Source organism: Oreochromis niloticus, linkage group LG8 (genome assembly GCF_001858045.2).
Source record: "Oreochromis niloticus isolate F11D_XX linkage group LG8, O_niloticus_UMD_NMBU, whole genome shotgun sequence".
Classification (NCBI taxonomy): domain Eukaryota; kingdom Metazoa; phylum Chordata; class Actinopteri; order Cichliformes; family Cichlidae; genus Oreochromis; species Oreochromis niloticus.
This window is the reverse complement of record NC_031973.2, coordinates 23,339,896-23,354,032: the sequence shown is the minus strand read 5'-3', so window position 1 is coordinate 23,354,032 and position 14,137 is coordinate 23,339,896. Positions and strand designations below refer to the sequence as shown.

The 14,137-nt window shown below is 39.9% G+C and overlaps 1 protein-coding gene across 13 annotated transcripts in view; it reads left to right on the top strand.

Moving 5' to 3' along the window:
- The window catches only part of cacna1g (calcium channel, voltage-dependent, T type, alpha 1G subunit), a 316,565-nt gene that overhangs the window by 76,042 nt on the left and 226,386 nt on the right, over positions 1-14,137 (top strand). The gene's annotated exons all lie outside the window — the stretch shown is intronic.

The following is a 14,137-nucleotide window of genomic DNA, read 5'->3' as shown; positions in this document are numbered from 1 at the left end:
TATTCTCAATTTCTACTACTGCTCCCATAGCCCTCTGTGTTTTAGGGAGAAATATTGCACCTTTGACTCGTCTGGATTTGTTTGACAGCTACAGTTAGTAGTAATTTTGCAGCTGAACCCTTATCCTAAAACAGATGCAGTATAATGACTTATTACCTCTGGAAATAATCTTCGGGTAATTATTTTAGGGTCAAAGTCCAAAATCAAAATATGTAATATAATTTTTTTCTATTAAAAAACACCTTTTTTTCTTCTTTTATAATATTCCCACAATCCATCAGCTGTATCTGGAGACTGACACTTATATATTTTTATGTTTCTTTCCCATTATACTTCTATTTGTACCCACTTTACTGGATGCAATCTAAATGTAGCAGAATTTAAACAGACCTATATAATAATAAGCTAGCAAGTTCAAAATAACTTAATGCCCATCCTGGACAGTGCCATACATAGACACTGCCTGCCACCATATTATTTTGGCACTAAAAGTTACCATATTTGGCTGAGAAGGTGAAGTGCTAAAGTATCGGGAAACAGTACACAGACACAAATCACCAAAGATCACCTCACAAAACCTGCAGCACAAATGTCTTGGATAGTTTATCAGATAATTCCATTAAAAATGGTCCCAAAGGTAGTTTAACAGAGGTGAAGCTGAGCAGACAGGGACCAACTACTGCTGTTTTTTACAACAGGGGTGTCAAACATAAGGCCCGGGGCCCAGAATCAGCCCATCAAAGATCTAACCCAGTCCCAATTTTGGACTTTTAACCATATTTTCCTATGTTTTACAGTTTTTCATGGTCATTTATACTGCACCAAAGTAATTAAGTTATTCATACTTTTTTACAATGTTTTTTTTTACAAGCCTGTAGTCTTTAATTTACTACAGCAACATTTCTTTGTAATGTAGAAAAACTAAGATGTACTAATGTAATTGCACTTCTTTATCTTATATTAATATATCAGAGTGATTTAATGAGTAATTAAATGTCTGTTCACTGACAGGGGAAGATGTGGGCTGTACATGGCCGACAGTGTAAAATGAGTTTGACATTGTTGCTTTATAATATCAAAATGGATGCGTTAGCCACAGAGATCTTGTAAGCATGTTGTTTTCATGGTATGGCACATAGACGTTTTAACATGGACTGACTCCATGTCGGAGCCAGCCTCAGGTGCCCACTAAAGGAACTGCAGTGGTCTCTTAAAGCCTTTTGTGTTGGTAGCCTGGCTTGTATAATGACAGAATACCCTGGGTTTGGGATCTTTTTAGTAAACTGCACGTATTCGTTGTTAAGAACTGACAGCTGTGGCCCTGTCACCCGGAGAGGCTCACATTTTAAGCTTAGTTTTTCCAGAAAATGAAAGAAAGTCTCTACGGTTTCAGGTTTTAGATGAATTTTAAAAAGTAAACAAAGGAAAATCAACAGAGCTTAACAAAAGATTATCTTCCACCATCCTCCCATCTTCCTATCACATCACAGCACACTCCTTTCGGCTTAATACCCAGAATAGTTTCAGAGTTTCCGACAAACCTGATGGTAAATCCCAAAGCTTTATGGGAATCCTCTGTTAATTAGGATTCACCTTGTGTGGAGCGGATTTTTTCGGATGGCACTGTGGAAAGAAATGCTCATTGAGCTAATGGAACAGAGAGTTTTAGTCTCTAAACACGTTCCATCCCTGCAGTGGAAGAGCGCTGTACGCCTCGGGCCCCTGCGGCTTTATACCTGCTGCCTCCACATCACTGCTCCCAGGTAGCTGCCCACACACATTTACTACTTTTGTGGAAAAGACAACAAGATGACTGTAGTGATGCAGCGGTGCATATAAATGGTGGCAGGCAACAGCTTCCATGGAGCCCTTCAGTTTCACAGCGGCTCTGTTAACTCTGTGCACAACGTCGAGATAGTCTTATCGATCACACGTGGAATGCAAGCTGATAATTTAATGCATTAATAGTGAGGTGGTTAGGCACATGCGCGCAGATGTCAGCATCATGGTTGCTGGGTTTGAGAAGAAAATAAAGCTGTTACCACGCTACAGATACGAGCGTGCACGTTTATGTCTTAAAATAGCCTTCACTATTTGAGCGTTTGTTTGCAGATCAATGCCGTCCTCCTTGTGTTTGCCTCTGAATGAAAAGATTCAGGGATTAAACCACCACTTCTAAACCAAGGAGAAAGACGAAGAAGAGAGAGATGAAGTGTGTGATAGACTGATGTAAAGTCTGAGAGTTAGAAAAAGTAGACCGGCGGTTTAATGAGAAGCCTAGCTCCAATGCAAATGGGAATTGATTGGTGCTGCCGACGTGTCAGGAGATACTTAACTCTGACAGGAGGAGAGGGTTTGTGTGTGAGCAAGGATGTGCTTTTGTCTTTTGTCTATCTTATGGTCACCACGTTGTTGCTTTCATCTCCTTTACTTGTCACTTTATGAGCAACCTGTAATTATTCTTTTGTCAGTGCTGATGGATTTTTGACACTTTTGCTTACGCACACATACAACTATCTCTTTGGTTTTTTTAGGTTCCTTCTTCACTGAGAGCCACCAAGAAAGAATATGAAGCCTACAAGTGTTATTGTGTGAAACCTAGCGAGTTAGCTTTATCGTCTCATGTTAGCAGAAGTACCTATGGCTCCTGGGGGACCGCGTGTGACATTTAGAAAAGGCGAAGAAGCAAGGCCCTGTTGATCGATATACTCCAGTGTGCCACTGCAAATAAACAGACTTTCTTCCCCTAGGCCAAAACAGTATAGCAATATGGCGCCCCTGGGGTGCCATGTCTGTGAAAAAAGCATTTAAGAAAGCAATTATTCAGGTAAGAGGATACACACAGCTATTAAGAAACAGACTAAGGGTCATTTCCATTGACAGAAATTAACGGCGGTAATGAAAATGCCAAAAAGTACCAGTCAATCAAGGTCAGAGCTGTTGTTAACCGTTAACACCGGCGTGGCCTGTAAATGATTCGTAAAATTTCGTTTTTATGAACCATCCTTTGTAGATTAACATCCTACAGCTCAGTCAAACCCTGTCATCTTTGCTTCCCCCCTATTTTTTATTCCTCAAAGCCAAGAGCCCTTTAAAAGTTAACAAAGTGGCCTTCAGCTCTCATTTGTGGACAGATCACTCATTAGGAGCTCCATTAGTGTCTTGTGTTGTGTGATCCCAGTGAATTAGCTGCAATCAAGCCGTCTTACTGATGCTAATCTGGAACAACTGAAAGAGGTTAGCCTAGCTGCTGCCGGCACTTCAGTTAAGAGTCGTGTGAGTCACTTAAACAGCCCTAGCTTTCAAAAACTACAATTCAAAAGGCAATTTCTAGGGTACAGAAGGAAATATAAGTTGCACTGGCTTGCATTGGTTCCCAATAGCAGATAAAATAGAGCCATAGGAGAAAATATTTGGATGCTAAAGGTCATCTATAGAGTAACTAACTGTACAGAAATGGTAGAAAAAGGGCAACATAGAATAAGAATTTCCAGATAAGTGTGTCCTTTTAACTCAACAGGCACAAAATTATTGTGGAGCAAAAAATGGACAAGTTAAACATGCTAAAGCTAAAAAGGGTCAGTGTGTGACTTTAACTGGTGTATTATACACTTGTTTACCTAAGGAGTTAGTGCTAATTCATATATGCATGTGTATACATACAGTATACGTATGCTATTAGTTTAATAGTCTAATAGCAGCTAGCTTGATTAGCCATGCGACTTGTGGCTAATCAATCACTCTTGGAGCACATTTAAAACTTTCTACTTAAATTCTTTAACCTTCTTCGGTGACTCAGTGCAAAAAATTGTAATGGTTTTTACCGTGATTATGTGTGGGACCATTTCTTAGGCCAAATTCAGGAACTTCCTGGAGTTTCCAATAGTTTCCTGGCAGTCGGTCCTTGCATTATTAATTGAGCTTTGGTGGAGCTGGGAGGAACATTTTGTTATCGTTGGACTGGGCCAGGTTGATTCTTTTCCACTGCTTCCAATTTGCTAAGCTAAGCTAATCAGCTCCTGGCTAATGTTTTTGGTTAAAGTTTAGAAAAATCTGTTTGCAACTAAATAGAATAAAGGCCATCATCGGGTAAATTATCAGTCATTCAGTCATTTGCTCAAGAAGGTATTATGTATTTCTGTGAGTGCACTGATGAATTCCTGAGTTATTATTATTATTTTCCAATTTAAAAAAAAGTTTTTAGCTCAATGCTGCCAAGTGATACACAAAATTACATTTGTGTTCTTTAAGATATACCCAAATATTAAAAACAAGTTAGACAGTTAATAATATGTAACAAATATACAGTCACTATGGCAAAAACAGAATTTAAAATGACTTAGTAAATGTAGTAAAAATAGAAACCAATGACAAATTAATTAATACAATGCTCATTTTCTTACTATAAAAGACTGAGGGGAAATGGACTCACAATATTGCCTTTCGTCATGCTTGAGAGGTTCTTTGGGCTTCAGGAGAACAAAAACACTTCCACACACACACACACATACTTCCAAATAAAAGCGTGATGCTACAGTTATCTCGCACTGCTGCAGGACATTAATGGCTATTAGCCAACCGCTGGTATTTACTCAGCACCCATTAGGGCTGATTGTTAGCCTATGTGGCTAATTAGCATTCCCCAGCTGGCTCTTTCACTCTGTTATTAGGGCCCTCTTATCCACTAGGCGCTACGCTCAGAAATCTATCTGTAATGTGCATCTAACCCACCTAACTGACTTCCATGTTTAGCTCTGTGGCTATTAGCAGAATCACTAATGATCTTCACACAAGTCCAGAGACTTTATCGCTTCAAGGCTGCTTATAATCAATCTTGATCTTTACCACCAGGCTCATGAAAACTTCTCCTTGTATTTGCCACGAGCTTTAAAGCTTCATAAAGACAGAGAACAAAAACCCACTTCCTACACACGGCCTAAACGACCTCTGATTGTGGTCAGAACTATTGTTGTCCCCGTTAGCAGGTGTCCGATTCACTGAGAAACAGATCAAACAAATGCAAATCAAACAGGTGCCCGGCAGTTTGGGTGGTAACACCTAAGCAGGAAATAGATATGTGATAGAAAACTCATGAAACAAATTGCCTTCAAAGGATCTAGTAGTGATGGGCTTATGGAAGTGTTTGAGCATTCAGTTTCATTCAAACGCAGCTGAATCAGAAACTTCACAAAGCCACCAGAGGGACCTTCAAATATGAAGCAGACTCATTACCCTGTCACATTAAAAGTGAAGACTGGACTCTGAGGAAAGATAAGTCATGATGTAATTATACTCTATCGTCCTGGTTCCATTTTTTCCGATTGTTCCGTAAAATAAATAAATGAATAAAGGGGAGTTTTGGTGTTTGTCAGAACAGAGAAGTACATGCTCTAATTGTGCTGTAGATCTCCCTCTCTCTGTCTCGCTCCCCTCTTGCTAGTCTCTGTTTCTGTGTCAAAGGCACATTGTTTGTGCCGCGTACACCTGGGAAGGCATTGGCCACTTCACACAGTGCAGCCCTGGATACCCCAGAGAGCTGACTGCTCCTCCTAATTCCCACAGCTTTTATTCCCCCAGTTACAGATGAGCCTCAGTTAATGTGTGTATCATTGTTTTGTGATACAGATGTTCACAAAATGGTTGTTTTGGGCATGTGTATTGCAGAAGCAGCAAGTGTGTTTCCTACTGGAGCTTCCATAGGTTTAAAGTATCCTGTGACAAAAATGCAGAAATGTGCCCTTGTGTTGGTCTCGCTTCGTAGATGGTTGTATTTGGTTGGTGCTTGCTCATGCTTTTTGTGGTACATGTTGGTAAAACTCCTACGCGGCCTTGCACTGAGTGCAGGCGTACATTTCCACGGCCTTTGTATTTTGCGTGTTTGTTTCCTGTTTTATTTTGAAAAGATTTTTCCTTGTATTTCTCAGTTGACTTTACTTCCTGTTTTTGTCTTGCTCCGCACGTGATCCCTTCATTATTTCCATATCCATGTTTTCATAATCGTTGGATGCCAAAACTGGAATCAACATCAGGCTGCTGACTCAGTCCAAGAAGGTTAGCAACCAAACCAAAAGAGACCCCAAAATACAGGTTTTGATATTACAGGCAGTCAGTTTTAAGCCACTGGTTTCCTTTCAGTATGGTCTGCATAAAAGGAACTTTCCTTATTGATACACTTGGAAATTTTCATTTGAAACACCTAAGATGACTCAGAAACCTGAAATCACTGGATTCAAAGTCTCAGAGATCTTCAGTATGAACTGAAGATCTGGACCAACAGTAAAATCACCAGCTGTGGTAAACTCCTTGTGTTTTTTCAATGTTCTAAAGACTGCTTCTCATTTGTTTCTATTCTTTGGATTTTCCTTCATCACCTAATCTTTCCCCAGCTCTTTCTCCATCCATCTTTCTTTCCACCCTCTTCTTTTTTTCCCCCTGGTGCTTGCTGGTGTTCCCTCATTACGGGGGCTCGCCGGTGGCTGCTTCCCCCCGCTGCACTTCTCTGTGCGGGCTGCACACAGAGTCTGTGTGTGTGCACGTGTTCGTCTTGCTGGGTGTGTGCTTGGTGTTGTTGTCGTAGCTCAGTTGGCTGGAAAAAAAAGAAAAATCGTATACTGTTTCCAGCCAGTTTGTTTTTATTCTTTTTGTCATGTGTTAGGAGGCATTTTAAAGAGATGTGTCTAAAGATTAAAAGAAGACTGTTTTGCGGATAAATGACTTAATTATTATTAAATCCCATTCCATTCGGGAGGGAAAAAGCTTTCCATTTTGTTAAACTAAGAAGGAAAAGAAACAGCCAATCAAAGCACTCGGTGCCGCTTTAAAGACATGCCATTGGTCAAACATCCAATTTCGAGACACATGATATTCCTGCTGCATCTCTGCATGTGTGTGTTTGTCTAATCACAGCCATATGTGTACACATTCCTGTACTGTACATAACATCAACACACACTCGCAGCTCACGATGCCCAAACACAAAGATGCCGACTCCGTTGCCATAGAAACCGGATCCTAGCCAATAACTAGAAGCAGCCTTCTCCGGAGTGTAAACATTTTCTTTGTTGTCATGGAGAAATGGATACTGTTTGCATGCCACGTAACTTTTTTTGTTTTTTTCCTGATTTGTGCGTGTGTGACCTTCGCCGTGTTGCCCGAGGGTGCGCAGGAGAGAGCCACAGAAGATCAGGGCCTTGGTAGTGTATTAATACCAGCACAGATTTATGGCACTCACAGTGTGGTGTGCTTTTAGGTGGAGAGATGCTCCAGCTGACTCCACGTGTTCTGGACTGGCTGGCGGTTGCGGTTTGGAGCTGACGGCTGATGGCTGATGGCTTTGTACTGGCGTGCAGGTCTGGGGGAGAGGTTATTTAGGGTTGTTCTTCAATAACTGTTTGTTCTCGCTTGGCTTTTGCCACACGCTTGAACTTTATGACAAAGATAGCACCACCGCAGTGGGAGAAGACATTCAAAAGGAGCTTATGAGCTCAAAGATTTAAATTTGCTGTTGTTGCATTTGCGAGGCCTCCTTATGGAGGTCGGCTTGTTCTCTTCCTCCTTTTCTTTCCCTTTCTGATCCTGGCAGGGGCCAACAACAACACAGACCTGGGATTTTTATATAGCTACAGAGAAAGTTTTGAGTCATCCAACACTTAATATCCACAAGGCATTCTCTGAGATTGGCAAAGCTTTTAGAGTCACTGGGGTTTATAGGCTCTTTCTTTCCCTCACACTCGCTCCCCTCGCCTACCTTGCTCTCCCCTTTCTGAGAAGCAGTTGGAGCCTATAGCCATGGCTTATTTGCTTTGTATAATGGGCTGCTCAGTGCCAGAGGATTGGCTTGGCTAGAAGGAGAGACCGGAGGAGAGGAGAAAGTAGAGTCAAGGGAGGGAGACAAAGCAGAGCTTTGCTCTGTGAAGACTGCTGTTCTGGGCCTGTGGCTTCCCAGGTCTCTATTGTAATGACTGTATCTGTGCGCATTAGCATGAAGTAGTGGTCACGAGCTACAACCAAGTGGAGACTGGGGATACTCAGTGCCCACCAGACATCAAACCACCCTGCCTGCCCTACTTATTATATACTTTTTGATGGCAAGAAAGGGTCTACCTCTCTTGCTAATGTCTTGGCGATGAGAATACACCCATGCGATTGAAGTATGGGGAGGAAAAGCTGGCCCCTGCAGTAAATATGAGGTTTAAGGCTTGGTTTTTGGTTAAGGTTTGATTTGAAGCCTGTAGTGGTTACAGTCAAGGTAGGGGAAAGTCTCAGATGCATGAAGTTAAGTCACTCCTTAGTAACAAACTAAATTAAATGGTGTGATTGTTGTGTGGGTTACCTTACGCTGGTGTTGTAATACAGCACACGTTAGCTGTGTGTCTTTAAAGTAAGTTAATGCTGATGCAGTCTGGGCTTCTTTCTGATGCTATGGAAATTTCATACTGTTACAGGATGCTTTCATAGCTATTAAACTGAATTTGTTTAGAGCAGACTCTGGTAGTAGGAAAGACAAAGCCAGCTGCAGGCAACAACTTATGATCCTCCCAGTTCTTTTAGCTGTATAAAACACTTTCATTGCTCAAGCAGAGTGAAGCTATACAAGAAATAGTCCATTTACCATTTTCCCATGTCATTAGTCAAAGGCTCCTTTTCCTTCATTCACAATAAGGTTTTGAAACGATCTGGTTCCAGCTTTTTAAGTCTGTGAGATAACATCCTTGTATCCCTTAGCAAAAATGAAGCGACACTTTGTCGAAACCTGAGGGATTAGCAAAGTAACAGGCCCTTGCTATGAGGAGGAACCTTATGTTTTGCATAAAAATGGTTAAAAACAATTGCACTTCCAACAAAACACCTTAAAATGAGCTCTAGTCCCCATGTAGCTGCTTAGTACCTATATATAACTGCTCCGCTCTGAGTAAGATAGCACCTATCTGTACTGTAGGTGTATGTGTGTGGCAGTGTGCCTACAACCCAAGAACTAAACTTAACATCTCTCTCAACATTAGAAATATATTTCAGCGCTAAACCTTTCCACTACCTCTCCCCCGGCGTCTGCACTTTGAAAAATGTTTCCTTGTGATTCACCAGCTTATCAGCCTCCATCTACCTCACATGGACATCGCCGCCATCAAAGTCAGAAAGAGATGCTACTGTCCGTGATTTGCGACAGACCATTCTAATACTCCTTTAATCCTTATTTTGAACATGACAGCAGGAGACAGGCAGAACAAGCTGTTCTGGGCTCCTTTAATAATGTTCACATGAGAGGAAGGCACAGACTGAGAAATTGGAGCGACAGCGCACATTGTTGCTGGTACACAGGTGTGAGAGGGACTTCAAGCTTGTCATAGAAAAAAAATGTATTCAGGATTAAAGTCACAATCTTTGTCAAGTTCAATAAAGGGAATTGAGGAAAGCAGTGTAGTAGGTGAGTATGAAGTACAGCGTGACATCCTCTGAAGCAGTGGTTCACTCGAGGTCCACTTACTGGACTTTGTTCTTTCAGAAAAGTAGGTCAGGCATTGGAAACCCAGCCCCAGGTAGCAGGGATAATACAGAATTATCCTCTAATCAACAATATACAATTTTGGTTTCTGTTCAAAGCATTTTACTGTTTCTTTTGAGGATTTACATCAGTTTTTAAGCTTAAATATCATTTCCCATTGTTAGAACTGATTGCTAATTAGCTTTTCCTAGCCCTCTAAATATTTGGACCGTGTTTCAACACATGAATGTCCTCAATATCCTGCCTATGAAAGCTTTCATGTGTGCTAATTTTTATTATGTGTGTGTGTGTGAGAGAGAGAGAGGGAGCGTGGGTGTGTGTGTTTGTGTGCGTTTGTGCAGACTACAGTAGCGTGCCTACGCTAACTTCCCCGCTATTAGCCTGTGTTCTGTTCCGGGGCCAGATTAGCTGCATTGATAAAGCTGACCTCCTGTTAATCATGCTGATTCTGGCACTGTGCTGCATTTTTCTCATATCGTCATTTCCCTCCATTTGCATATTTTCAATTCTTCACTTCTACTTTTCCTTTTTGGCCTTTATTCTCTCATTTTCTTGCTAGCTGACCTCTTGCTAACCTGTCTGTGCTTTACAAGGTGTGTTTTCCTTTTTCTCTCCCTTTCAGAATTAAGGGTCTATTTGTTTGCTGTGGCATTTAAATGGGTTTCCTAAGGACTAGTTTATGTGTGCATGTTTGTGTGTGTGTATGTGTGTGTGCATGCATTTGGTGCTAATTCCACTGAAGTGAAGGAGATAGGTCTCTAAATATATTTGAATACAATAGCAGTGACTGGGTGTAAGCAATAGAGACAGAGAGAAGGACCGAGAGAATGATTGTGTCAATGCTTAATTATCGAGAAGCTCCAGGAAACTGAAACACTGCCTGACCTCTTGCCTCGTTTAACACACTTGTCTGTCACTTAAACTTCCTTCCATACCAGATGCATCTTAAAACTTCTGAGGATATGTTTGGATGTCAGCCTACAACAGGCTGTTTTCAATTTCAGCTATTTGTGGCGAAAGCATATGCTCTGCATTTGTGTATGTGAAAACTCCCTCAAGAGGATTAAAGCTTTATATAGCCTTCAGATCAATTATTCGTTGTTCATTTTGATTTATCTCAATCACTTTTTGCCTGTTTATGTGATCCTTCATCAGCTCTCCATCTCTGTTTTTTATGCCTGTTTTTCAAAATTGGTATAGCCCTGTTTCTAAGCCTCAGTCTTTAGTTTTATTTGGAGCCAGAAGTGACCAAGTTTGGAAACAGTGGAGTGCTAAGTTACTGGCTAACACTAGCAAGCTTGTTTAGAAATCTGTATAAACAGGCATGGGTACAGAAAAACGAATGATTTCACAAACCAAAACTGAAGAACAGACCTCTTTTAGTATAAATATTAGTTCAGTAACACCAGAATAAAAGTAGAATGTGGACCTCCCTACTTCTAGGAAAAAGTGGTTTTGGTTGCTTAGAACTTTGCGCATTTGGTGACTGATTGCATGTAGTTGTGTTGGGTGTAATGTGTTACAGTAATCACATTACATTTTTCAGCAATGCAGTAACCTAACACATTACTGTACTACATTCAATAATTACAATACAGTTACAATAATATAGTTACACTGTAAAATATAACTTGTTGTTTCAACTTAAAAATATGAGGTAAAGGGCTGCCTTAAAATTTTAAGTTAAGTCAAGAAATAGAGTTTGTTCTTATAACACAACCAATTGTTATCTTAATGAAAAATCACATGTTGTCTAAACTTTCATCTTAGTTTAGTTGACTGAGATTTGTTAGTCAGTTCAACTCCTTTAATTGTCATTTTTACTTGGGAAAACCCTTTCAGCTAAATTAAAATAATCTGTTGTTTAAACTCTTGTCCTAGTTCAGTTGACTTGGGTTTTTTAGTTAATTCAAATACTTTAGTAGTTCTTTTAACTTAGGAATCTATTTTAGCTTAACTAACATAATCTGTTAGCTAAGTTGATTTAAGTTTATTAATTAACTGAGCTCCTTAAGGTAGCTGAGTGAACTTGTAAATCATTTTCATTTTAATTATCAGAGTTGATTGACTGGATGTAAAGAAAAATGTGTATTAAACATCTTAAGTTTTGTTTTTGTTTTTTTAGCTTTCTAACATCCATTTCAGCAAAACTACCTGTTAGGTTCATCTTAGAGCTCAGGTTTAAATACCTACATTCCTTTAAATTAATTTTCTGTTGTTTACAGAAAAAAAAATAAAACCCCACAGATTCCATTAAAGTCTATCTGATCATTTCATACAGAAAGTTTGTTTTAAGAACATGACAAGACAATTACTCATGAGCACCCAACATTCACCATTTATTGTGCCATCTTAGTCATCTGAGAAACAGAAAAATCAGTGACGTAGCTCATCAGGCTCACAATCCATCAAAACTCAAAGGCTGCTCCCTGTGAAACAATAAATTTGAACTTGGTCTTGAGCCCAGTTTGGGTGAAGATTAAATTCTGACCAATACTCTAGGAGCAGTAGTGATTCTTGTGAAGTAACAACATAAAGTCTGCATTAATGTAATGTATCAACGGGACACTTGCTATTTTAGAAAAGTTATTCTTTACATTTGCAAAATTTTTAAACTTCATTGTGCTCAGTCACACCTGTTAGCATAAAACTTGAAATATTAAAATAGTACAAAACCTTTGATAAGTGACAGTAAAGATCAGTTTATAACAAGTAAGACATCAAACTCTTGTATTTGTCTTCGTTTACAATTGCAACAAATTCCACAGAACCAATATCTCTGAAAATGAGTGCATGCTTCTGAAACATTTGATAATATGGATATTTCAGAAACATCAGTTTGAGTCTGCTCAATTGCAAAACAAAGGAAAAACTACTGACTTGCATGAGATAAGCATCTGCAAAGTCCAGCATTATATTGTTGTTCACATAAGTTTCTTAAACCATGAACAAATGAGTAATTGTCTAATCTGGAATGTAAAGTGTAGTCATTTAGTGACATACAAAAGTGAGAATGAGAACTTGCAAGAATAAAAAAACAAACAGTAAAATAAAAACTGTCCTTAACACTAAGGAACATACAATTACAGTTCTGCATGGCTTTCTGCAAGAGTCTGTTTCTTAGACCATGCACTAGTGAGATGCACTGCCTTCCACCAATGTTCATTAGGATGTTCTGAATGACTTCAAAGATGTCCTTAAGTTCCTTTGGATAGTCTATGTTGAGGGCAAAAAGAAGGCCCATCAGCATGGAAATGGCACTTGAGACATCCCTCAGATTAGACAGGATTACTGCCGCCTCAAGGACAACCAACACATCGATGATGTCTTCTTCTTTCACCATCGCAATGCCAACTTTCATCCTCTTAGAAAACGTGTCTTCAATACCTGTCGGCTATAAAAGGGTTCAAAGACAAAAAAAAAATTACACAATTACAATTACACAATATCCCTTGTGCTTAAGAATTCATGTCTTTCCAAAGAAGAGCCATACTGATGCTTTGGATGATGGTGATTGGCTTTGGGTAACACTTATTAGTTGTTAAAGTTTTTTCAGAATGAGATATGCACCCCCATGTTACAAATCCATTTCTTGCTTTAAACAAAGACCATGTTCATAAATAACTGAGCATGTCTTCAATTGCAGAATTCAAACAAAATTTTCAATTTAAATGGTAAATGGCCTGTATTTGTATAGCGCTTTACTAGTCCCCTAAGGACTCCAAAGTGCTTTACACATTCAGTCATTCACACACATGGGTGGATGACTGAATCGTGACTCAAGAGTTGACAGTTCGTCTTATAATTGGAAGGTTGCCGGTTCGAGCCCCGGCTCCGACAGTTTCAGTCGTTGTGTCCTTGGGCAAGACACTTCACCTGTTGCCTACTGGTGGTGGTCAGAGTGCCCGGTGGTGCCAGTGTCCGGCAGCCTCGCCTCTGTCAGTGCGCCCCAGGGCGGCTGTGGCTACAATGTAGCTTGCCATCACCAGTGTGTGAATTTAAATCTAGTTATGCTAAATATTGGCTGTGCTCTAAACCAAATCTGGCTGAGAATACATGAAATGTGCAAACTGCAGCTACACTACAGGATCAGATTGTGGCTCCATAGACAATGCTTCTTTAATCAGTTTATTGATTAAAGTTTATTTTTCCCCCTATATTAACAGCATGAAAAAAGAGCATATAGACATGGCTGAACAGGTTGCATAACTGGCACTGAATATCAACATCCACCTTTACCCAGCTGCCCAATGACTCTCGGCCAGTAACCTTTAATTGCTTACCCAGTCTACACAGTCTCTTTTCCAGGGTCCAGGACATTTCACCAAAGTATTGCCCCCCACAGCTGTACCAGCCACTGCAGCCCCTTAAATATCCTAATATCTCTGCCATTACAATATACAATGTGAGAAATCAAACGTAAAGCTGAAGTGAACAGTACAGCAGCGAAATGTCAAAGACCCTGGTGAAGACATGAATAAACACAAGACACTAATAATATCAATGCTAGCTTGCCAGTTAGTTTCTCTGAAACCTAGACCAAATCCAGTGTCAAAGATCTTGTAATAATACATTTGGTGAGGAAAAAGTACACATGTTATCATGTGGCATCTGTTGTTTCATAGATGCCACATG